General features: G+C 41.4%; 1 protein-coding gene across 2 annotated transcripts in view; it reads left to right on the top strand.

Annotated features, from left to right (window-relative positions):
* LOC122813194 (fizzy-related protein homolog) overlaps positions 1-26,514 on the top strand; it is an 806,647-nt gene that overhangs the window by 291,428 nt on the left and 488,705 nt on the right. The window lies entirely within an intron of this gene.

Genomic DNA, 26,514 nt, shown 5'->3' with positions numbered 1-26,514 from the left:
ACTGTGGCACTAAACCAATCTGCCAGGATATTGGCACAATCCGTGGGAGCAGTCTGTTTAATGCCATTCTGTCGTAGCTCAGAGCACTTCTCAGCATTGTCAGTTAGATTCTGGACATAACTATAGAATGCTGTGTGGTTGTCTATGGAATCTGTGGTGATTTTAGTTACATAACCAGCTTTGGAGGATTCCATGAGGGATCTCGTCTTACTGTGGCTGGTAAGGGAGTTGTTTGCATCCTTGGAGTATCCTTTTTGCTTCAAAAGTGTCTACCTTCTGTTGTATACTCTGTTAGTGGCAGGAGACCACCAGACTGGTTTGCTTATTTGGGAGGTGAGCGTTGTGGTTCCATGTGGGATGTCAGGAATCATGCACAAGTGGATGTGCTCATACAGTAACTTAGTGCAGGATTCATCAGTAGAACTGTCAGCTCCTGTCTCCATGGGTGTCACAAACATTGTCACTTCTGCCTTGAGTAGCATGCAGTTGGCTTTGGAGAGGTCTTTTATGGACAACTGTATATACATTCCTTTCACATGTTCACTTTGATTAGGCTATGGTGGGATTACTGTGGTGAAACCTCAGTTTCATATACTGTTGTGATGGCTTAGTGGTTAGTTACTGTGACTATGATGTACAGGGTCCTGGGTTCATCACCTGCAAAGGTGGGTTATTTTGGTCCGGCCAGGACAGCGGTTAATGCATACAGACTAATTGTGTCAATTTAGGTTAGTCACACTCAATACAATTCAAATGCCCTAAATTGGCAGTCCTGCTGATGTCAATCGCTGGGAGTACACCTTTGGGAAAACGAGTACTCCAGCAATCTCTGTTATGCGTGCTATAACAGTGTAATGCTGTAGTGTGATATAGAACTCTGGTAGGGGTTCTTGTCCCACACATAGGAGTTGGGGATGTTTTTGTGTCTGTTCCTATGCCTGTGTGGAGAGCACTGCATGTTTAGCTAGTCACACTCACTACAATTCATTGGCCCTACTTTGGCAATCCTGCTGATGTCACCCACCTAGAAATACACCTCTCGGGACACTGTAACCCAGTAATCTCCATAGGGCGTCCTGCAACTGCGTACTGCTGTAGCGTGGTCAAGTAGTTAGTTAGTTGTTCTAATCCCAGACCTGGCAACTGTGTGTGTGTGTGTGTGTGTGTGTGTGTGTGTGTGTGTGTGTGTGTGTGTGTGTGTGTGTGTGTGTGTGTGTGTGTGTGTGTTCGCCCGTATGTCTCTGCCTGAGTAGAGAACAATGCTTTTTAGAGTAGTCACACTCCATACAATTCACATACCCAACTTTGGCAAGGCATTTAGGATTAGGCTGCTGATGTCACCCACCTGGAAATACACATCTGGGAACCTTGTAGCCCAGTAATCTCTATAGCGCATGCTATAACTGCATAATGCTGTAGTGTGATGAACTAGTTAGGTAGGAGTTCTATTCTGAGACATGGCAGGTGTGTGTCTTTGTGTGTGTTTTTCAGTCATATCCTTTGTGGAGGTGCCTGTGAGTGTCTAACAACTGGGCTTGTTGAGGAGTGGGTTTTGTACTTTTACTATATGGTGGCCATATTATATGTCACAATGTCCACCTGACGAAGATTATAGATTTCAGTCAGCCAAGAGACTGGGTTGGCAAGCCATAACCCTACATCTGATAAAAGGCCTGGTGAACAAAGTAAGCAACCCTAATATTACCCAGAATACAATCTGAACCCATGTCTCATACAGAAACACACTTGCCTAGAAGACTGCCGCTACATTCCTAGTACCCTGCATATTGTTGACAGATAGTAAGCATGGTGTGATTGCAGTGTGCTGCAGAGGGCATGGCACCCTGTCCATCAGTACAATAGGCACATAGTTGCGGACAATGCACCGTCACTATGTTCCAAACTGGACGCCTGCAACATATGTGGTGCCATCATATTTGTTCCACAAAGGACATACAGTGCCTTACACACATGCCCTGTATGGACAGATGCCACTGACACCAGGGAGTACCTGTATCATGCTATCAATGCAGGTGGCAACGAGCACTAACACATTTGTAGAAGAAATGGGCAGGCATGGACCTCCCCTACACCCTTCCTGCACATCCCTAGCTATCTTGCCTACTGTCTTTCCCTCTTTGTGCCCCTTTTCACCACCTTCCTGCAATAAGCTTGTCTACACCTGTTCGTGTGGGGGTAAGCGGGAATAAGCACTATTAAGCAGCAGTAGACTGGTTTCAGCCTGTTTGCGCGGGGGTTAGCACTGCATACGCAGGTTAAGTAATCTAGAAGCTAACTGAATGTGAGAAACTGTAACCGGCTGTTAGCACTGCTTCCCGATGTGCAAATATGCTAACTAGTAATTACATATGCTTACTACTGCTTCTTTATGCTTATACCTGCTTTAGTAGTACCTTATTTATTATGACACTGACACTTCACTCCAGTTCACATTTAATTGTTATGCAGGTTATATGATAAACGGATGTCACAATATGTTCATATACAGATTTCCAGTGGAAAATGGTATGTGCTGCAATGGGATTCGAACTGAGAATGTCTGTTCGTTAGGCGGATGCTCTAACCACTACACTGTTGCTGTGCTGCTTCATTTGCATATATATATATATATATATATATACCCATATAACCATGGTTCCTAGTTCCCCAAACACCCACCCCAACACTTCACTGACACAGCAGTCATCCATTCTCCAGTTGGAAACACGCTGTATCCACACCACTACACATTGGCCACTCCCTACTCCTCTGGACCCATCCCATGGATTGACTCTCTCCACGTATCATCAGACATCCCAATCTTTTAGTCCACAAACATTGGTGAAATGAGTGACCAATTTGACACTATTCCCAATTTTTGAGTTGTCCCACCTGGGACACACATGTCTTTATTTCAAGATTAGACTCTATACTTCATTACTTCGTTACTCCAATTAACAAGACACTACAATAAATTAATAACGATGACTATGTGGTAATGCACACGTTACACATGAAAGCTAATAATGTACGAGTTCGGCAAAATTATATTACAAATAAGACCGGTTTAGTGATTGGCGTTGACGTAGCCGGCAAATCACAGGAATGATTCCACTATTTCATAGTGAGAAAGTACTCACATTTTATTATTTTTGAGAACAGCAGTAACTTCAAAGAAAATGCACACTTCTGAATTTTTGCAGATTCGTCCCTTCCCTCTATCTTCTCATAACTCTAATACTGTAGTTCTGCAATATACAACGGAAACAAAACAACTTATTTCACCTTGGAATTTTATATCCCAGCAAAATCATGCAAAATGTTGCAAAGAAATAAGAATATATATATATATATATATATATATATATATATATATATATATATATATATATATATATATATATATATATATATATATATGTAGATGACAAGCATTTCATGATAGTCTAAGTAAGACCTGCACTGTTACAAAACCATGCATTTTACATGTTATTGAGTCCGGATATATAAGCCACAGTGCAGAGAAGAGGGTCACCATCTTTTCTGTAATGCACTATACATAAATGTTTATTTATTTAATATCTGTTAACCGAGTATGCAGACTGCTCCAACGAGTCAGGACTCCATTCAGTCATGACTTGAGCCTTAGAGGCCAAACAACATAACTAAACATACACGAGAATCATACCTCTCAACCTCTTAATGTAAGAAGTCTAGCCAAAGCCAAATATAATTGGGGGAGGGGGGGCAAAGTTTGGGACATACTGGGATCAGTTCAATAACTCTGCTTGACTGAGGCTCAGTAAATTGATCAATGGGGTGGCATAAGCCGACACACCTTGGCTAGGCTTATACATGCCCTTGGGCAGATAGCCTAGTACCTACCTATGAACCTACTACATTTATGGTTATGCACAACCTATTATTCTTTCTACTGTCGGGTTTTGTAGGGGCACTTTCATGTTATTTATGTCTGCAAAAGGAATGAATGTGGTACAGGGAATGTACTTCTACATATAGATGTATGTATGTGTCTATGCATATATATTTATAACGGATTCGCTGACCTCCACGAGGCGGTCCAATTAGAACCGGGCCATCCAACCCTGACATGCCTGGATCCATAATTTGATACCCATGGTTCCTCCACCCCACCCGAGTTCAACATACATGCAAACCATCCATTCTCCAGTTGCTATCACAGCCATAACACACCTCCACGCATTGCCCTCTTCCCAGTGTTAGGGACCCTACATGTATGTTGTCTCAACCCATGTATCATCAGACCATTTAGTCCTTGAACATACCTGCCCTGGCTTGTGTAATGGTCGGAAGTCCAATCAACCTGTAATTTTTGGGTAGTCCCATCAGGGACTACCCTGTAATTGTTTGTAAGGTAGACTTAGCAGATCGACAATGTTACTCCCACTGGTAGTATCCTGCCTGTGGTTTGAGAGGCAGTGAGTTGCTCACCCTGCCCAGCTTGATATGACATAAGATGACAGCACTAAATAATCCAGGAGTTGCTGTTGTTTTCCTTCTCATTCTTTTTGTATGTTTTATTGTCACGACGTTCATTCTTCATAGAGCTATATATATATATATATATATATATATATATATATATATATAAAATATCTCTACATACACATGCACATACATCTACATAATTATATACATTTCCTATGCTGTTGCATGACTGTGCTGGATGATATGTTTGTGATAACATCAGATTTATGCATATCTGCCATGGCTTAGTGGTAAATCACATTGGCTGTGGTGTGCAGGGTCCTGGGCTTGAGATTTGCAGAGGCCATTTATTTTGTTGCTGGTCAGAACACGGGCCATTGGATACAAAGTGATTAAAGCACTTTTAAGTAGTTGTGAGTGGGTGTGTGCGGGTTTGCTTGGTGGTAAGCAGTGCCAACTTCCGATTACAGTTTCTTAAATTCAGTTAGCTTCTGCTATGCTTAATGTGTGTAGGCACTGCTTACACCCGCACAAACGCACCTAAACATGCTTACTAGTACCTATATATGTTTACTACTGCTTATTTGTGCTTAAACCTGCTTACTAGTGCCTTATTCATTATGACACTACCACTTTAATTAAATTACATTAATTAAACATTTAATGCAGTACTCCAATTCACATTTACATGTTGTTATGTAGGTTATACAGCAAAAAAGATGCAAAAATATGTTCATATACACATTCCACATGGAAAATGATATGTGCTGCAGTGGGACTCGAACCGTGAATGCCTGTTCATTAGGCAGATGCTTTAACCACTACATTATTGACGTTAACGTTGATTCTGCATTTTTTTCTGTTTGGATGATTTTGATGTGTAAGCTACGCTAAGCAAAGAGCAACGACGAGCGAACACGCTGCGCTTCGCTTACACTTTAACGGAGAAATACAAATGTAAAATAGGGACACGGGAAATTTAAATGTAGTAGTTCTAAGGACAGGGGCTCAACATTCAACTACGTACTTGTGTGTTTACTCCTTTGATTTTATTTCAGTGTTCGTGGACACTCTTGTATGCTTTGCATACATTTCAGTATCCACGGACACTGAGTTAATTGCTTACTGTTAGAGGTAGGCTCTAATAGTAAGCATTGTAGGTTGTGCAACTGTGGGGGCATGTTTAAGCCTCTGTGCCACGCTTAAACATGCCCCCTGCACTCGCACACATTTTCTGTGCATGTAGAGGATGCAGCAGAGCGCCCTCATAAATATTCATATGGTGCTGCTGCACCATCTCTAAGGATGACACTCGGTGCAAGGCTAAAACCGTCCTTGCGCCGAGCTTCATGAATCCCGGGGCATGTTTAATCTGTTTGCCCAGCTTGTTTATTTAAGTTGTAGTTTGACATTTTTTCCATTTCTTCTATTTTTTTCTCTCATCAGATATGTTGTTGTTATTGAAATGTATCCCCTTGATGTTGTAGGCCTAGATCCTGATATTAAACATTTGATGTAATGCGATCCTATCTCGCCTACATTCATAACTGATGGGCTCCGACTCGGCCGATACACTAGCACGAAGTCTCTCATTGGCTGGGCCAACCCCCTTATCCCAGGATGCACCACGCCCAAACCCCCAGATCTCGTTTGCCACTTCTGAAGTAACGACGTGGTCTTGACTTGGCTGTGGCTAAGTACCCTTCCTTTTTTGGCCTTTTTGGGTCATTTTTGCTCTTAGCTTAAAAATGTTATAACCAAACAGCTATTTTAATAGCTATCTTCTTCTGTACTACCCTGTGATTGGCTGTGTTTGTTTTTGGTTGTTGTGTAATTCCTTCTGTTTGGCGGGCTAGGCCCGTTTGAGTTAGAGGGCCTTTGCCCTATTTCTTGTCGAGCGTTTCAGTTAGAGCTCTTCCCTCCCTTCCTTCCTTGTGTTTCGAGTGCTTTGTGGGTCATGTCTGGCAAAGAAAAAGAGCATAAGCCGTCGGGCTTTAAAAATGTTCGAAATGTGGTAATAAAATGTCGTTAACAGATGGCCATGCCATCTGTGTTTATTGCTTAGGGGCTAAACACTTGCAAGAATTTTACAGTGTTTGCCATGCCTTCTCCTCTCGTGTACTACAGGAGAGAAAAAATAATTTGATCCTGAAAGGTTCCAGCCTTTGAGGAAGCTATATCTTCTTCTCCCTCTTCAAAATCGAAGAAAAAGAAGTCTTCGGCTCCGACAAGTCCGTCGGAGCCGCCTGAAAAAAGAACTAAATCTTTGTCCTCTTCCTCGGCTCCACTGATCTCGGAGCCACAGGATAGAGGATCTATGTCTGGGTCTTCTTCCTCGGCTCCATTGGTCTCGGAGCCGCAGGAGAGAAGATCTAAGTCTCGGTCTCCTTCCTCGGCTCCATTGGTCTCGGAGCCGCAGGATAGAGAATTCCAATCTGGGTTTTCCTCTGCTCCATTGGTCTCGGAGCAGCAGGTGAGTGTTTCGGCTCCAGGGTCGGTTTCGTCGGCTCCTGAACCGTCGGCGCCGAAGGGGGTCTCGGTTCTAGTCGAGTCTTCCTCGGCTCCGATCCTTCTGGAGCCGATTAGGAGTCGACATTCCAGCATTGCCTCGGAGCTGGTAGAAAGAGTTTCTCGCCCCCCGTCTGTTTCCTCCAGGCTTTCAGATTCGGATTTAGATAGGGTGGTCCAGAGGCTCCTCCAGTCACCTGTCTTATCTACATTATTTTCATCTCTAGCCCAGTGGCCGGAGCCAACCATTTCGATTCCGTTTCTTCCTCCTCCGACAACCCTGGTGTCGTCGGAGACGGAGTTCGCAGAGTCTGGTGAGGTTCCTCAGTCGGTTCCGAGACCCACTGCTAGTCTGTCGGCACGTCTTCAGCTCCAACCTTTGCTGTTCCTTCCAGGGGTTTCGGTTCTCGGATGTCCTCGGCTGAGCCTGAGGGGGATTTGTCGGGGCTTCTGGTTTCTGCCCCGAGTCTCCCGCTTGGCGCCTCGGCTAGGGGGACCCCGACACCAGTCATGGTCTCGCAGGCAGGCCTTTCTTCAGATTCTGGTGGACCCGCCTTCGAGGCTATGAGGAGTGCGCTAGACAAATCTCTAGTGACTTCACCGGAATCTGCGACTCCTTCCCTAGACACAGCGACTAGAGCTTCTGGTGCCCCCCTGTCTTCGGACAGCGTGGCTCAGAGGCCTGAGGATTCCTTCATGTGTGGTCCCCCTTTTTCCAAGGAGCCTTCAGAGTCTTTGCCTGAAGAGCCCCCCCAGGAAAAAGTTGTGCAAGAGGAAGCACATAGACTCCCCAGATGAGTCTGTCACCTCGGACACCGACCTTGATGATGCGGAAGGGTCCCCAAAGTCATTCTCTGACGATGTCTCGTTCTCTGATGTCCTGGAGATCTTGAGACAGAGGGGTAACTGGCCATCCAAAACCCCTTCCGCGGAGGAGTCAGTCTTCCTCAAGGCCTTCGGAGCCCAACCCTCCGCCTCCTGGGTGTCTCCACCCTTCGATGAATTACTGGACCTGATTTGTCGAAGGGTGTGGGAGCACCCTGATTCTGTGGAGCCAGTTCCTTCTCGCCCCAACAAATTTTTATCCGCACCCCCTGGCAAGGAGTTTCTAACCAAGGGAGTTCCAGTGGATGCTATGGTGGTGGCGTCTGCTACCCAGCAGGATGTGGCAGAGGCATCTACGTCTATCCATCCTCCTAACAAGGAGTCCAGGAGCATGGATAGGTACAGGAAGCATACCCTGACTTCAGCAACCTTTACCCTGCGGCCTCTGAATTATTTGTATCATTTTACGAGGCTCCAAAAGGATCTCATAAAGGAGTTGGGAGATACCCTGTCGGGTAACGTGCCTGAGGTGTTGATACAGTCTGTCAACACCCAGCTGTCTACCCTTTCGTTGATTGTAAACTCGTCCATGAGGCTCATATCGTATGCAGCCGAAGGGGCAAGTAGGGCATCGAGTTCGGGCGTAGCCCTTAGGAGGCAAGCCTGGATGCGCTTGTGTCACTTTGCGGAGGCTTTCATGTCTTCTTTCACAGATGCTGCATTCGACGGGTCCTCTCTCTTTGGACCCAAGGTGAAAGACACACTCACTAGATGCGAGCAGGAGGGTAAGACTTTGTCTGCCGTTGGGGCCCGTTTTTCGCTCCCTTCGAGACCTTATCCCAAGGCGCAGAGGGGAGGAAAGATGTGGTTCAGAAAGTCCCAAAAGTCTTTCCCTGCCCATCAGAGTGACCCCCCTTCCAGAGGCAGAGGAGGGGGAAATTATTCTGGAAGACATCGCCCTAGAGGCGGCGGAGGCCCCCGCACCACAGGAGACTGCGAATCCTTTCGTGGTTCCTCCTTCCAGCGTCCCTGAGGGACTGCCCGACTGTGCGTCTCCGGAGCCAGTCGGGGGTCGATTTTCGGAGCATCCAAGGGCCTGAGGTTCCATCACTCAGGATCAGTGGGTGCTTCGTATCATCGCCGGAGGTTACACCATTCCCTTTATCCATCCCCCTCCACCATCAAGGAAAATCCCGGACATGCCACCCAGTCAACGGGATCAAGCAGCCATAGAGGTCGCAAAGCTGCTCGGAAAGGGAGTCATCCAGCCAGTCCCCGCAGACCAGACCAGATTAGGAACTTACTCAAAGTTATTTTTGGTGCCGAAAAGAACAGGGGACTTTGAGACCCATTCTGGACCTCAGCCACCTAAACCACTTCGTAAAGAAGTCCAAGTTCCGGATGGTCACGTTGCAATCCATTTTCCCATTGCTGGAAAAAGGAGTATGGATGTGCTCCATCGATCTCAAGGACGCCTATTATTACATCAAGATAAACAGGGCGTCCAGGATACATTTACGCTTCCGCCTAGGAGCCAGTCACTTCCAGTTCCGAGCCCTGCCCTTTGGTCTCACCACAGCCCCCAGGGTGTTTACCAAATGTCAAGCAGTGGTGACGGCTCTCCTGAGATGTCTGGGATTCCAGGTGTTTCCATATCTAGACGACTGGCTCCTCACCGCCCCCACCAGGCATCTTCTTATTCAAGCCATGAGTGCTACCATCGAATTGGGACATCTATTAGGAATTACATTCAACTGGGAAAAGTCTGTATTGCTGCCATCACAGCGTGTTGCCTTTACAGGCGCAGAGCTAGACTCTGTCGAGACGCGAGCATTCCTTCTAACAGAGAGGATAAAGATACTACAGAACCAAGTCCTAGCCTTACTACCCCGAAGCAAAGCCCCAGCCAGGATGGTCCTTCAGCTTTTGGGGTCGATGGCGGCCGCCATTCTTCTGGTCCCTCTGGCAAGATTGCACATGCGAATTCTCCAGTGGCTCCTGTCGACCCAGTGGTCGTACCAAGATCTGCCCTTGTCTTACCCTATTCTCATTACGGATACCTGCCGGCGAAATCTTCGTTGGTGGTTCCTCTCCTCCAACCTGAACCAGGGGCGACTCTTCTGCCCCCCCTCCCCGATTGCCACAGTGACCATGGACGCCTCCCAGATAGGGTGGGGGGGGGGCATTATCTGGACAGGACGGTTCAAGGCACGTGGCAGGATCACGAAACCCACTTACACATCAGTGTTCTGGAGATGAGGGCAGTGCTTCTAGCACTGCAGGCACTTCACAGCTCTCTTCCCAAGGGTACCATCGCAATCTTCTCAGACAATATGGTGGTAGTATGGTACCTGAACAAGCAGGGAGGAACCAGGTCTTATCCCCTTTGCAGAGAAGCCATGAGAGTTTGGAACTGGGCGATCGCTTCCCAGAGATTTCTAGCGGCAACGCACATTCCGGGGAAGTCTAATGTGATAGCAGACAGGCTGAGCAGAGTTATTCTGATGCCTCACGAGTGGTCCCTGAACGACCGAGTAGCGGCTCGGATCTTCTCCAAGTGGGGGTTTCCCTGTTGCGACCTTTTCGCCAGTCCCTGGAACGCGAAGTGCAGCAATTTCTTCTCCCTGATTCCCCCCCAGGAGGGGTTACCCAGGGATGCTCTAGTCCACAGTTGGCCCTCCGGTCTGCTCTACACCTTCCCTCCGGTCCCACTACTGCCAAAGGTGATTCAGAAGGTGATCTGCTTGGGAAGCAACATGATTTTGATCGCACCACACTGGCCCCGCCAAGTTTGGTTTCCTTTCCTTCTGAAGTATGCAGTGAAGGATCCTTGGATTCTGGACCCATTTCCAGACCTCCTGACTCTTCAGTCAGGTCAGGCCCATCCATCACTGCGAACTCTCAAGCTAATGGCTTGGCTGCTCCACTTCCGACCTTAGTCAGACAGCATATCCTTTTGCCTGAGGTGGTCCGGATTCTGTCTTCTTCTCATAGAGCTTCCACTAAGGAGATATATTCTAATAAATGGAAAATGTTTGCCATTTGGGCCCAGCAGCACAACCTTGACCATCTGACAGCCCCGGTGTCTGCAGTATTAGATTTTTTGGCAACTGTTTTTAGACAGGGTACCTCTGTCTCCACGCTTAAAGTCCAATTGGCAGCGATTTCTAATTATCATGTTGCCTTTGAGCCTTCACTCATGAGTCATAAGTTGTGTAAGGCCTTTCTTAAGGGAGCTTGGTTGCTTCGCCCCCTGGTGTTGCAACCTGTTTTGCCATGGGATTTGAATGTAGTTTTAGGAGCCTTGACGTCTCATCCCTTCGAGCCGGTGGCCACTTGTGAGCAAAAGTTCTTATCTTGGAAGACTGCCTTCTTGGTGGCTATTACTTCAGCCAGAAGAGTTTCGGAGCTTCAAGCCCTCTCTGTTAAGCCCCCTTATCTGATCTTTCAGAAGGATAGAGTATCTCTAAGACTAAACCCGTCATTTCTTCCGAAAGTTTCTTCTGCTCTTTGTCTGCAGCAATCTATAGAGCTACCAGTTTTCTTTCCAAAATTTTCCAACAAGGCAGAATACAGACTTCATCAGTTGGATGTGCATAGACAACTGAGGTTTTACTTGAATAGGACACGGCAGCAGAGGAAATCAGACCAGTTGTTTGTGGCCTTTGCAGATAACAGGATTGGCAAAGCAGTAACTAAGACCACTATTGCTAGGTGGATTAGGGATTGTGTTTCATTTATTTATGCATCAACAGGAAGGGACCTTCCATTTCCAGTTAGAGCACCTTCTACTAGGGCTATGGCTACTTCAGTGGCCTTCCACGCCAGACTGTCGGTGGATGAGATATGTGCAGCGGCCACGTGGGCTTCTCCACATACTTTTATTTCTCATTACAAACTGGACGTGGCTTCTAGAGGTCGGGCGTCCTTTGGTTCCACAGTGCTCAGGAGTGTTTTCCAGTGAGCCTCCCAGGATCTAGGTGCTAGGGACGCTGTCCCATCAGTTATGAATGTAGGCGAGATAGGATCGCATTACATCTTTTAGTTATGTATTTACCATAACAATAGATGTATGTGATCCATCTCGCCTACATTCGTACGTACCTGCCCTCCTTCCCCCTACCTGTTGGATCTGGAGGAAACACTATTGTACAGTGGAGTGGCTCATGTGAGTGAGTTGTTGTGGGGCAAACAAGATCTGGGGGTTTGGGCGTGGTGCATCCTGGGATAAGGGGTTGGCACAGCCAATGAGAGACTTCGTGCTAGTGTATCGGCCGAGTCGGAGCCGATTCTCGGCTCCGAGCCTATCAGTTATGAATGTAGGCGAGATGGATCACATACATCTATCGTTATGGTAAGTACATAAGTAAAAGTTTTGATTTTTTGCACTCAACAATTTCTCTTTCAAAGCTTTCCACATTCCATCTGTAGTTTTTCCACTGAACACCTCACTCCATTTAGTTTTACATAGTAGCTGTTTTGCTTCCATATAATCTGTAATCAACCTTCTGTGCGTTGGCTTAAATTTCAGTTTGGCAGAATTATCTAGCGACAAATTAACCTTTATAACCCCGTGATCATTGCACATCAGTGGTGGTAAAACTTGACTTGAAGTTACAGTAATTTCATAGGGAGTCTATAACAAGAAAAGAAAAACAGAGATACTGTACAGGTTTTAGAGATATTTCAGAAATTTTATGAAAATTTGTGTAAAGCAGAGAAATGTGGAAATCAAGAAAGAGCACAAATGGAAATAATTATGGAAGATTTAGTTATACTAAGATTAGAGGTAGGCGAGGCTCCACAATTAACAGTTAAGAAAGGAGGGGATGAGATAAAAACTGTGATGTATAATCAGTTTTTAGGAAAGTCTTCAGGAACAGATGGAATTCCTGTGAAGTGTTGGAAGTTAGGAGGGAAGGAAGTGACAAAGATCTGCAAGATTTTGTTTAACAGTATTTTAAAAGGAAGGGAAGCACCACCATCTTGGAAGAAAGCTGTGGTGGCTGCATTACCCAAGGATGGTAGAAACCCATCAGACCCTGCTTCATAGATACCCATTTCAATTTTAAACCATGATTGTAAAGTGTTTGTTTATACTACCTAAAGGAATGGAAAAAGTGTCTCCAAAATTTATGATATGAATCAATGTGGTTTTGTGGAAGGAAGGCAAACATTTGACAACATTAAAAGAACAATGATGATCCAGAGAGAAGTAGAATGTAAGAAAATATAGCTGGTGTTGGTGGGTCTCCGTGCAGAGAAAACATTTGACAGAGTAAGCTGGGATTTTATGAGTAGGGCAATGGAAGCGTTTGCATTCCCTGATTCATATATCCCCTGATTTACCTTATTATTGTAAGACAGAAGGTAAGAATTAAAGTGGTAGGGTTCCTTTCTGATAAGATTTATCTGAACAGAGGGACCAGGCAGGGATTCCCTCTTTCCCCTTTGTTTTCTAATTATTTAGAGCCATTGGCAAAGAAAATAAGGGACTCAGAAATACATGGATATAATTGGTAATCAAGAAAAGCTGGCTTTATTTGCAGATGATATATTTTTTTACCATGTTGTTGTTTGTCTTTTCAGCTTTTCCCAGTAAGGGGTCGCCACAGCGGAACTCCGGTCCGCTAATGATTGGCAGTAGATTTTTATGGTGCCGAGTTGCCAGCCCGACGCCCAACCTTCAGTGAAGGCACATTCAGAAAACGATATGTCGGTGTTGTGGAACATTTTGAGAAAGTTTTGTGTTTTTTTCCGGATATAAAATTGCTGAAGATGAAGCAAAGGCTATAGCCATAAATTATGGACTCTCTTATGAATTAGTTCTGCAATACCCATGTTTATGGGGACACAATAAGATGAAGTATTTAGGAATCTGGAGTAAAAAGGATTCTGTTATGGAAGCTAAGGATATGTGGGAAGAGACTAAACAAAAGATAATATAAAAACTGAAAAACTGAAAACTCTTCTTCATGGGTTTGGATAGTAAGATTCAAGCAGTGAAAATGTTTTTAGTGTCTTTAATTTTATGTATGGATCAGGCATATTTTTATCAACCAGAAAAGTTGTGGACAATAATTAATAAAGAGTTGAAGGAATTTATCTGAGAGGGGAACAAGGCAAGAATTAAGTGGCATGAGTTGACCCTTCGGGTCTATAGTGTCATTCGTCTAGTCAGGATAAAATAAACAATTCTTTGTGGGTTCTGTTCAAGCAGCTTTATTATGTACAAACACATCAGGATTGAAGCTTAATAACTTTAACCTAGATAAACTTATAAACAAACTAGCTATTACACTCATACATGTTCACTCTCTTTCTGCACTCTCAAAATGGCACTGAAGCTAGCACGTGCTTGCTGTTTATATCCACGTGCCATCCTTAAAATCCTTCTTAAAGGTATAGTGCGCGCGCGCACGCACACACACACACACACACACACACACACACACACACACACACACACACACACACACACTATTCTACATCCTCCTACATCCTCCCTCTTTGAGAAATAAGTCTTGCAATATTGATGACATCAGTTCACATGGAATCAATACAAATAATTCTTTGTCATGCAATTATACAGAACTAGATACATATATACAATTATATCCAGGTTGCTTTGTATTTCACACTAGGTCTGGAAATGCGACCAAATCGTGTGACATAAAAATTAGAATTAGGTCTAGCAACTAGACTTTCTCTGCTGAATGTTCAACCTTAGGGACATCAGGAACATCATCAGGAGTGTAAGTAGAAGTTAAAACACGTTCTGCAACACGAACATTGTCTGGATTGCTCTGAGATCTAGAGTCTGTATCACAGGAACAATGCTGTGATATCAATTCTGGTACGGCAGGAAATGTCTGCGATTTCTTCTGTACTCCACACCCTCAGATTCCATGAAGTAAGATCTCTGTTTAGTACATATACTTGTTACTTGACCAATCCAGTCAAAACCTTTTGCCGTTTGTATCCTCACTGTCTCTCCTCCTTTCAATGGACGAAGAAATCTGCTTGATTTATTATAGCAGCTGGATTTCTGGAAAGAATGCTTTCTGAATAATTGGGCTCTAAGTGTTCTGTTGTTCTTAGCTTTAGTCCTCAGCAAACTGGAGCTAATGTTGTTCTGGTTTGCCTAGATAGAAGTCTCTGAGCAGGTGAACCAAATATATCATCACGGGGTATGTTTCTGAGATTGATTAAATTCAAAAAAACATCGGTATTATCACACTTTGACTGCTTAAGTAATTGCTTTGCACTGTGTACTGCACGTTCAGCTAGTCCATTTGACTGGATTTTCTGGACTACTAATAACATGTACAAATCCCATTCTCTTGCAAATTTCTGAAACAATTGACTAGAAAATTGAGTACCATTGTCAGAAATAACTTTGTGGACTATCATGGACTGAGAAATGACATTTCAACTTGGTAATAACAGTAGTAGATGTTAGATCAGGTAGTAAATCAATCTCAAACCAGTTTGAATAAGAGTCTACCAACACTAAGTAATGCTGATTGTTCCACTCTAATATAGCAGTGGCTACTGTTGACCAAGGTAGTTCAGGAACTTGACTTAGCTGAAATGGTTCTTTTCGCAAGTGCGGTTTAATACTATTGCATACTGAATAAGAAGAAAGTACTTTGTCAATGTCTTTTACTAGAGAAGGCCAAAATACTAATTCTTTTGCCCTTCAAAACCTGGGTGATCATGATGAAATTTGGATATAGTCATGTTGTAAGTAAGCAGGAACAACAACCTTTGAAAATAATGCCATCTTCCATCCACATCTCGTCTCTGTAAGAAAAATAAGTTTGCACTTCAGGTGGTACACTAGATTGCTTTGATGGCCATTCAGCATTAATGTAGTGGTTGAGCTTTTGCAAAATTGGATCAGTCTTTGTATGATCTCTCAGGTCATCAAGTCTCATGGTAGAAAAATTACACCCTTCAATGACTTCAAAGACAACATTTTCTGCATCAAGCTGTTCCATTGTATTTCTGGGTGATCTGGATAAGGTGTCAGCCAGATAAAGAAGTTTGCCTTTTGTATAGACCATTTTGAAGTTGTACTTTAGCAATTTGGGCATCATTCTTTGTAAACTCAATGAAGCTGAAAGTATAGGCTTCTTTAAAGTAGTAACTAGAGGTTGGTGATCGGTTTCAATCTGAATAGCTCGATCATAGGTATAATCATGAATTTTTGAGCAACATACAAATACTATTGCCAAAAGTTCTTTCTCAGTTTGAGCATATTGCATTTCAGTTTGGGTAAGATTTCTAGATGAATAGGCTACTGGTCTGCCCTCCTGAAGAATAACTGTGCCAAAACCAAATTTTGAAGCATCACAGGAAAGAGTAACTGGTTTATTGACATCATAGTATCTTAATGTAGGTAGGGTGGCAATTTTCTGCTTAAGGTCTTTATATGCTTTCCGGTGATGTTCTAACCAAGACCATGTAACATTTTTGCACATCAGCTCTCTCAAAGGTGCTGTCAGCTCACTGAAGTCTGGTATAAACTTGGCTAAACAGTTGACTATACCAAGAAAACATTGTAAAGCTTGAACATTATCTGATGCTGGCATTTCAAGAATGGCTGCTTGCTTGGACTGGTCTGGTCTCAAGCCAGTACTGGTAAATAAATGACTTACATATGTAACTTCTGGTAGTCTGAATTTGCACTTTAAAGGACTGAGCTTTAAGTTCAGTTCACGTGCTCTGTCTAGAACTTTCTTAAGGTTTCTGTCATGCTCTGCTTCACCATTGCCTCCAATCAATAAATCATCTACTATTATGGCACAAGGATAACCTGAAAAAATTTGCTCTATTGCATGCTGAAAGACTTCACTTGCAGAATTTATTCCAAATGGCATCCTGAGGAATCTATATCTGCCAAATTGGGAACTGAAAGTAGTTAGTAATGAGGACTTGCGATAAAGCATCACTTGCCAAAATGAACTTTTTGCATCCAAGACAGAAAAAACAGTGGCATTTGGTATTAGGGCTGTGACTTCCTCAACTGAACACATTGGATGATGTGGTCTCTTTAATGCTTTGTTCAAATCTCTTGGATCATTACATATTCTGATTTCATCGGAGCCTTTCTTTTGGGCTGCTACCATGGACGACACCCATTCAGTTGGTTCTGTAACTGGACAAATTAGACCTTGCTGCACCATTTTATCCAACTGAGCTTTGACTTTATCCTGCTTGGCTATCAGAACCTTTCTTGCTGGTCTGACCACTGGACTGGATCTAACTTCATGTAATACACAACTTGACCAACTTGTCATTGAAAACATCCGCATACTCTGAGAAAATGGCTTTGTAAAAAGTGGAACTAGGATATGTGCTTATATGATGAACTTCTTTGGTGAAAGAAAGCAGATTCATTCTCAAACTGTCTCTGAGACCCAATAATGACTTCACATGTCTTTAAATTGCATAGAATAACAAGCTGTAACAGTTCATAGCCAAATAACATGAAAGCACTACTGAGCCTTCTGTATGAATTTCTTCACCTCCATAAACAAGTTTTGCACAACTAGCCACATTGAGTTGTTCACCAGCTCTCACCTTAGCAAATGTATCTGCTGACATTACGTTACACTTAAAACCAGTGTCTACTTTTAGCTCAGTATATTTACCATTGATCTGGACAGTACAAAACACTTTGTTCTTTGCTAGCAAACTCAGTTCATCAACCTTTTCACCAATTACTGATACACCATCTACACAGAAAGAATTGCAGCTCTCTATATGATCAACTTGCTTTTTCAAGTGACCCTTCTTTATAACTGTGTGAGATTTACTTGATTTGCAAAACTTTTGAAGATGGTTCCATTTTTTACACTTGTGGCATTGCTGGCCAAAAGCATTTGGCCAGCATTGCCACAAGTGTAAAAAATGGAACCATCTTCAAAAGTTTTGCAAATCAAGTAAGTCTCACTTCTCTCTTTTAGACTCATGATTGGCACCACATTTGTGACAGTTAGCAATAAAGCTGGATTTGGGTTTTGCTGACTCACCCTTGTACTGCACTAAGCTTTCCCTTTTCTTAGAACTTGCTGGAAAACTATATGGTTTCCCAAGAAAACCTGCAGGGGCTTGTACAGTGGATATAAAAAGTATACACACCCCTGTTAAAATGCCAGGTTTTTGTGATATAAAAAATGAGACCACAATAAATCATTTCAAAGCTTTTCCCACCTTTAATGTGACCTATATCCTGTAAAATTCAATTGAAAAACAAACAAATCTGTCACGGGAAAAATATAAAAAATAACTTACAGTACGCTGTTTGCATAAGTGTGCACACCCTTAAACTAATACTTTGTTGTGTGTGCACACTCTTAAACTATTACTTTGTTGAAGCACCTTTTGATTTAATTACAGCATTCAGTCTTCATGGGTACACACCTGCCATCAGTTAAAGAGACTCTGATTAACCTCAAATAAAGTTCAGCTGTCCTAGTAGGATTTTTCTGACATTTAATCAGTTGCCTGCTACAGCAAAAGCCATGGTTCACAGGGAGCTTGCAAAGCATTAAAGGGATCTCATTATTGAAAGGTATCAGTCAGGACAAGGGTACAAAAAAATTTCCACAGCATTGATACCATGGAACACCATGAAGACATTCATCAAAAAGTGGAGAAAATATGGGACAACAGTGATGTTGCAAATAACTGAACATCCCTCCAAAATTGATGAAAAGACAAGACGAAAACTAGTCAGGGAGGATGCCAAAAGACCTACAGCAACACTGAAGGAGCTGCAGGAATTTCTGGCAAGTACTGGGTGTGCTCTACATGTGACAACAATCTCCCATATTTTCTTTATGTCTGGACTATGGGATAGAGTTGCAAGACAGAAGCCTTTTCTTACACAGAAAAACATCTAGGCCTGACTAAAATTTGCAAAACAATACCTCAAGTCTTCTAAAAGCATGTGGAAAAATGTGTTGCGGTCTGATGAGACCAAGGTTGAACTTTCTGGCCACAATTCTAAAAGGTACATTTGGCACAAACACAACACTTCACATCACCAAAAGAACACCATCCCCACGGTGAAGCATGGTGGTGGCAGTGTCATGGATTGGGGTTGCTTTTCTTCAGCTGGAACTGGGGCTTTAATCAAGGTGGAGGGAATTATGAATAGTTCCAAATACTAGTCACTTTTGGCCCAAAACCTTCAGGTGTCTGAGAGAAAGCTGAAGATGAAGAGGAATTTCACCTTTCAACATGACAATGACCCCAAGCGTACATCCAAATCAACAAAAGAATGGCTTCACCAGAAGAAAATTAAAGTTTTGGAATGGTCCAGCCAGAGTCCAGACTTAAATCCAATAGAAAATCTGTGGGTGACCTGAAAAGGGCTGTGCACAAGAGATGTCCTTGCAATCTGACAGATTTGGAGCGCTTTTGCAAAGAAGAGTGGGCAAATATTGCCAAGTCAAGATGTGGCATGCTGATAGACTTCTACCCAAGAAGACGGACTGCTGTAATTAAATCAAAAGGTGCTTCAACAAAGTATTATTTTAAGGGTGTGCACACACAACAAAGTATTAGTTTAAGGGTGAGCACACTTATGCAACCAGCGTATTGTACTTTTTTATTTTTTATATTTTTCCCCTTAACAGATTTGTTGGTTTTCAATGGAATTGTACAGGTTATATGTCACACTAAAGGTGGGAAAATTTTTGAAATGATTTATTGTGATCTCATTTTTTTATATCACAAAAACCTGGCATTTTAACAGGGGTGTGTAAATGTTTTATATCCACTGTAGCTGCTATGTGCTTAGGCCAGCTTCTGCCAGCCACATGTTGCATGCTGTCTATATTTGCTCTGGAGCCTGCTGAAACCATGCTCTTACCATTTGCAAGCATACTTGTGTGCCTTTCTGTAACTTTATGGATTTGACAAATTTCAATAGCTTTACTCATCGTTAAATCACTGTCATGAAGCGAACTCTTTCTCACAGCAGCACTGTTAATACCACACAAAAGCCTGTCCTTTATTAACTCATCTTTAAGTCACCAAAGTGACACATTTTAGCTTTGATTTCTCAGATCAATTGTATAAGCTGCAAACGTTTCCCCTGGTTTCTGATCTCTTGTGTAAAACAAATGCCTCTCAATTGTAATATTTTTCTGGGGGTTACACATTTCTCTGAAATTGCGCTTCAAACACTCGGGATCATCCTTTGATTCAGCCTGCCCAGCAATATGACGGTTTTCACCTTCTCACTCATATACTGCTAGTGAATATTCAAATGAACACTCTCTTTCAAGAGCCTCTGACTCAGCTAGGTTTAACAGAATGAATGCCCTGGTGTGTGCATCTTTGTCAGAATAAGTTGCTTGTATAAAAATATCGTACTCTTGCTCAGACATTCTCCAGTTTTTTTCAGTACTCTGATCAAATACAAGTGGTGAGGGTTTTTGAAATCCGTCTGCCATATTAACACATACCAGTGAAGGCTTTTGCAAGTATGCATGAACTCATACACATGTACATATGCCAGAAATTTATGCCAATATTTGTAACTTTGCCCAAAAGCACAATAAGCCTCTGAATAACTGAACTTTGTGAAATAAGTCTCTCGGGCACTGTAATACTCTTGAAACTACTGTACTGCAAAAGTCGCTTATCATTTTACAAAGCATTTAAAAATAACTGCACTGTGAGAATAAACTGGGCAGAATTTGGAATAAGAAACATTTCAAAGTAACTGCACTTCACGAAATAGTTGCATTTTGCACACAAATAAACCTTTCGAAACACATGCACAGTAATAAGCACACAGTGTAAGCACTTTGCACACATTGAGATAGTTCGAATAACTCCAGTTATGCCCTGAATACAATGCAAAATAGTAGTTATGCCAAAATATAGTACTTTGCTAAAAAACATACAGTCACCTTGCTTTATTTATGCTTAATGTGCCTTTTTTTTTGCCCTTATATTTGATTTGCTTGCTTAATCTTTTTCATAGCCATTGTACTTTGCTTATGCTTGTTTTACTCTAAACATGCCTGTTTTGCTTTAAACATGCTCGTTTTGCAATTCTAAGGTAATTCCAAACCCCTTATGTGCTTTTCTGATCGTTTTATCAGATATCTTAATTTTAAACATGTCATTTAATTAATAAACCTTTAGTGTCTCTCGTTTGTTTAATAATGTGGTTTGTGCCCTTGTAATACTCCATATTATCTTTTTTATAAAATACATTTTCGTGCAAGTTTTCATTACCTTTGGTTTGTTTCTGGCCCTTTTTTGTGCTCGTTTCTCTTAGTTTTCCTTCAGTGTTAACTCTTCACCTCATAGCTCTGAATAGCTGTCTCTGGAATCCCTGTTCTGACACCATGTTGCTCGTCTAGTCAGGACAAAATAGACGAGTCTTTGTGGGTTTCGTTCAAGCAGCTTTATTATGTACAAACACACCATGATTGAGGCTTAATAACTTTAACTTAGATAGACTTATAAACAAACTACAGTCATACATGCTCACTCTCTGGTTGCACTCTCAAAACGGCACTGAAGCTAGCACATGCTTGTTATTTATATGCATGTGCCATCCTTGAAATGCTTCTTAAAGGTACAGCATACACACTGTATTCTACATTTAGCATTTCAGCGAAAAACCTATTTATCAAATAGCTATTCGTCGAACCCAAATTATCAAAACCTCTCTTCATTGAATAGCCATTTCATCTAACTTTTTCACAGGGAAAAGAAATGAACGTCCAACCTAGCGGCCATCTCTAAACTCTAAAAATGTAAAACCCACCCAAGTGGGGGGGGCTTTGCCCCCCCCCCCCAACTAAATATACCAAACTCTGGGATTGCACTATAGTGGGGAAAAGGGCAAATTCCCGATGATGGCCAAATGTTGCTTTTCCTGAGAAAAAGTTTGATGAAACAGCTGTTAGATGAAGAGAGATTTCGGCAGTTTGGGAATGTTGAATAGTTATTCCATAAATAGGTATTTAGATTAAGTGACATAGACCCAATCCTTCCACTAGAACAAGTTGGTTTAGGATGACCTGATTTGAAGAGATGTTTTAGAGATGCACAGTTAAGGCTCATATACATTACACAAACTGAGGGATATAATTCAAAATGGAAGGGGATGATGATGAAGTAGGGAGATTTTGGATGCAGATCCTTAAGGAGAATAACAACAGCCGTACAGAATATTATATTCATAAAGTAGCAGAAAGTATTCTAAGAACTAAGACAACTCAAGAATGGAGAAAGGAGATTTTGCCAATAAGGACGACTACAAGTAAGGATACAGAAAGTAGATAAGAGGGGAAGGGAATTTACTGTAGAAAACTGGCAAAGGAACCAAGGCATTGGGAGCAAATATCTAGAGAGGGAAAGGTAATAGAGTGGGATGAGACCAAGAAGACGTTTGGACTACAGGCTATAAACTGCATTCCCTACCAAGACTGATATCGGAGTATAGGTAGAAAGAAAGGGATAGGGAAATCTTAAGTGAAAGACCTAGTCTGGTAGTTTTTAATTGAAACTTGAAGAGATGCAGCTGTTAAATTAGGGATAATTAGTAGGGTATATATCGTATTGCATGGAAATTATAAGAATCAATGAGAGAGGTTTAGAAAAGATTTGGAAGAAAGACAGGAAAAACAGTTTACAAGAGAAGAGTGTGCGGACATGTGAATGGCTCCAAGGTATGCAACACAGTCCAGAATAAGATCTTTGATTGGAAGTGTTTGCTTAGGTATTTTATACTCCAAGCAGACTTCAAAGAATTTTTCCACACGTAGACAACAAATGTTGGAGGTGTGATGGGAAAAAAAGGTGTAAATGGGAACATGTGTTTTAGGAGTGTGAGGAGTTGGCAGATTACAAAAATTCCCTGCAGACTACTTTGTCAGAAATATTGGGTGAGCAAATCGTTGTAACTAAGGAGATGACTTTTATGAGCTGGGACACAGGGTCCAAATTACCTAGATGTGGTAAGGCATTATTAAGTTTAATTCTGTTGGCTGAAAAAAAAAGAAATTACTAGAAAATGGAAATCAAAGTCTAAACCAACAATATTTGAAGTATTGAATATTATAAAAGAGATAAAAGAACTGGAAGAGGGATATTTGTAAAAGGGAAGGAGCAAATTGCATAGAAATAAATTGAAATTATAGAAGCATTACATGCAGAATAATGTTCAGGAGGAGTAGTAGTAAGGCTTAAGGGAAGGCATGAATTCAGCCATTTATGTAGTGATGGACTAATGATAATTACAGAGAAAAGATGTGGTGTATAATGCATGTAAATGGAAAAAAATGTTAATATGGTTTGTTTTCTTTTCTGTTAATATATGTTTGTCTATGTGTTGAGTGATAATTTCTGAAATTAATTTTAGTTTTCAAACTTAGCATATCTTTTAGTCTAATTTAAATGTCTGCTTTAAGTCTTTTACGAATGAAAGGTTACTATCAAGGAATTGTCCCTTGTAAGGAGGCTTGGTAGTGACATGATGGGGTTTCTTGAATTCTGTTGTTCATAAAAGTACTTTTAAAGAGGAAATTGTTTCATGTATTTTATCTGATGAAGTTTTTAATTTTAAGATGAAAGCGCTCATGTATTCAAGTATTTTTGAATTAAATGATTGAACTTTTGAAGGATACAGTGCATTTCATTTACTCTACAGTCCAGATAATTTTGCTTCAGCATAGCTTCTTTCCTGAATTCTATTTTAGACTTCTAACTGCAGATTTCTTTTCCTTATTTTTAGATTCTTCTTGCCAGTCATAAAAAGCTGACCAGCAAGTGGCTGGTACTTTATTCCCATTCTATTTCAATTTTTTTAAAGATTTTTTTAAGATTTTCTTAATAAAACTTCCTCCTCCTGGGAACTGCAGTGCACAATCATTTTAGTGACCATTTCAAGAAATAATTACAGCTGTCTCTACCATATTTATTAAACTTATCCCTGGCTGGAGTCCCAAACTTTAGCTCATTTTATACACTTATGCTGACGCCCATTGTAATATCCACTCCCATACCAAAGTGGGTAGATATATGATTGTAATTATAAACCTGCTATCATACTGTTAAGGAATCTTCTCTGTTTTTTGTGATTAAAACCCCATTTTCACACATAAAGATAATCTGTCCTTATGGCAAAGGCACACTCTAGTCATTGTTACTTCATGATTAAAACCCACTCTTATTGAATGAAAAAGAGCTTTGTTATTTTAAATAATTAGCTATCACTTTCATCCAATTTACCACTCTCATACAATTTACCCAGCCACATACAGTTGTTTCTGATATAGAGGTTGATAGTAAAGCTTACCCGCAGAGGCCCCAATCTTTGCTGAAGGTGAGAAAAAATAAAAACATATGTATTGCTACACCCGAAATGTCCCGGAAGAAAACCTGTCACAAATGGGCCTAGTGGCAGCTTCTGCTGCAGTAATGCACAATACCTGGAAAGATCTGATATTTCACAGCACCATAGTCTTGTTTATTGCAGGAAACACAAGTATGTGGGAGATAAGGCAATTAAGGTCCTTCTTCCTTAAGCCATGAAAAGCTTGATTCTTTTATATTGAATTTGATTAAATGCAACAGTATAGTAACTGTTATGATACAGCCACTGACCAATTGGAAGTGAACACCTTTGCATTATCTTGCTAACTAAGGGTCTTCTGGCTGTTTATCTGCATTATTTTGTACCAGTCACACGTTCCGAATTTTATAATAGAGCTTCCCACACTGGCCGTGCTGGCACTTAAATGTTTGCAGGAAATAAATCATCAGAAGCGGACTAAAACTGTAAAGAATTAATTATTTTGAAATGAAACATGTTAACTATAGAATATTCACTAGACATTTCCCCTTTTTTACAGTTCTCCCTTCACATGATTCTTGGTTTCTAACTCATTTCTTAGCTGGATTGCCTTCTTTGTGAGGGGGGTTTGCATATTCTTCTGTCTGGTTTACTTGGGTTTCACTGAGCCATCCAGTTTGTTCTGATATTCCAGAGACATTCTAGGCTATGGATTGGTGATACTAAATTGAACTTAAGTGAGCTGATCGGTATGTGTCTGCGGGAGTGTGTACTATAGAATGGACTGGGATCCTATCTGAGACTGGTACTTGGCTTTTGCTTGTTGTTTGCTGGCTCCACTTCTTCATAACACTGAATTGAATGTGGTGGGTATATAAACTGAATAAATGACTACAGTTGTTACATGTGTGTCCATATGTAATATATATTGTATTTTTACTAGTAATATGACAGCTGATGAAATAATAAATAAGGGTAATATTATTTTTGAATTAAAGGACAACAACAGGATTCTGTTATTAAATGCTCAACTTATCAGGCCTTTTTCTCCCTATTTACTGTCCTTGCTATGAATAAACAGTAGTGCAGCATTTAAAATATTTTACAGCAACTGTTTCTGTCCACTAGAACAGTACCTTACTGTACTGAGATTGTTTCACTTTCAAAAATCTTTTGTCCTGCCCTGGAAAAGCTTGCTACAGTCTTCAATTCATTGGTGCCATCAAGGCTACTGCATACAGGTAGTTTTCTGCACAATTCCCTCCCCATACCGACCTTACCACAACCGTCCTAAAAACCCACCCATGCTGTGATGTCACAGCTTCCTGGTCCTTTCCCTACCCATACAGAAAGTAAAGGCTAGAACAAGAAAACAGTACACGAGTCAAGTCTTCTGCTGTGAGCTGTCAGTCACAGCAGGTAACAGCTCAAATTACCCTTAGCACTTTGACAGCTAGGGAAGTTAAGTGTCAAGACTCCAGTTTAGCTATTCTAAAAAGAAGCAGCAGCAAAAAGCACTTTGAAAAGTCTGTTCTGTGGCATTTGCACTGTTTGTGTTTTAAGTAGTTATTGAAAGGCATGAAATGTTACTTAAAACTAACTGACTGAAAGACAGCAGTGTATGCATGTAAAGTCAATGCAGTGACAGGAGCTTTACGAAGAAAAGAGGCCTGTGTGATGTAATTTTTTGCAAACAGTGTATTGTGGGACACCTAGAGGCAGACTAGACAGTCAGAATTACTTCAAGATGCCAGACCCCATGTGGTCAGTCTCAGAAATTATGTATAAAAATATTTAAAAACCTGTAAATAGTCACAGAGTGGTGTTAAAATGTAGGAAACACCAAACCATGATGAAATAAACATGTTTTTTGAATCTGTGGGTGCGGTTGTCCTTAAAAAATATACATATACATTGTGTCATCTCGAATACCACTAAACAATACTTTTGTGTAATTGTAGATACCTAGTGCATGATACAAACGTCAGATTTAGTGCTTGCATTTTTTTAGTCTCTATTTTGTTCTATACCCTCTGTTTATTATTAACATCATTTGCAGTGTCTTTTTAATGAGGTATTAATATGTTGTTTGAAGAGTGGTATATCCTTACAGGTTTGCAAGTTGAGAGTATTTTTTTCTTTATTATGAGCAGCTACTTATAGAACAGTTTGCATTTAATACAGCAGCTGGCAAAGAAGGAGCAGGCAAATGCAGTTGCTGAAATGATGCTAAATATTTCCTTGGTAACTGAAAAAATAAACAGTAGAAGGGGATTTGTCTCGAGTCATTTGTCATTTTACAGTATCATGGGTAGGCTGTGAGTATAATACCAGTTGTATAGCTTAGGAATTATGGCTAAGTTTGATGTCTAATG

The sequence above is a fragment of the Protopterus annectens genome, chromosome 10.part0 (assembly GCF_019279795.1).
Source record: "Protopterus annectens isolate FY-2018-M chromosome 10.part0, PAN1.0, whole genome shotgun sequence".
In the NCBI taxonomy this organism is placed as follows: domain Eukaryota; kingdom Metazoa; phylum Chordata; order Ceratodontiformes; family Protopteridae; genus Protopterus; species Protopterus annectens.
The sequence above is the reverse complement of the archived record's forward strand: the minus strand, read 5'-3'. Positions and strand labels throughout refer to the sequence as shown.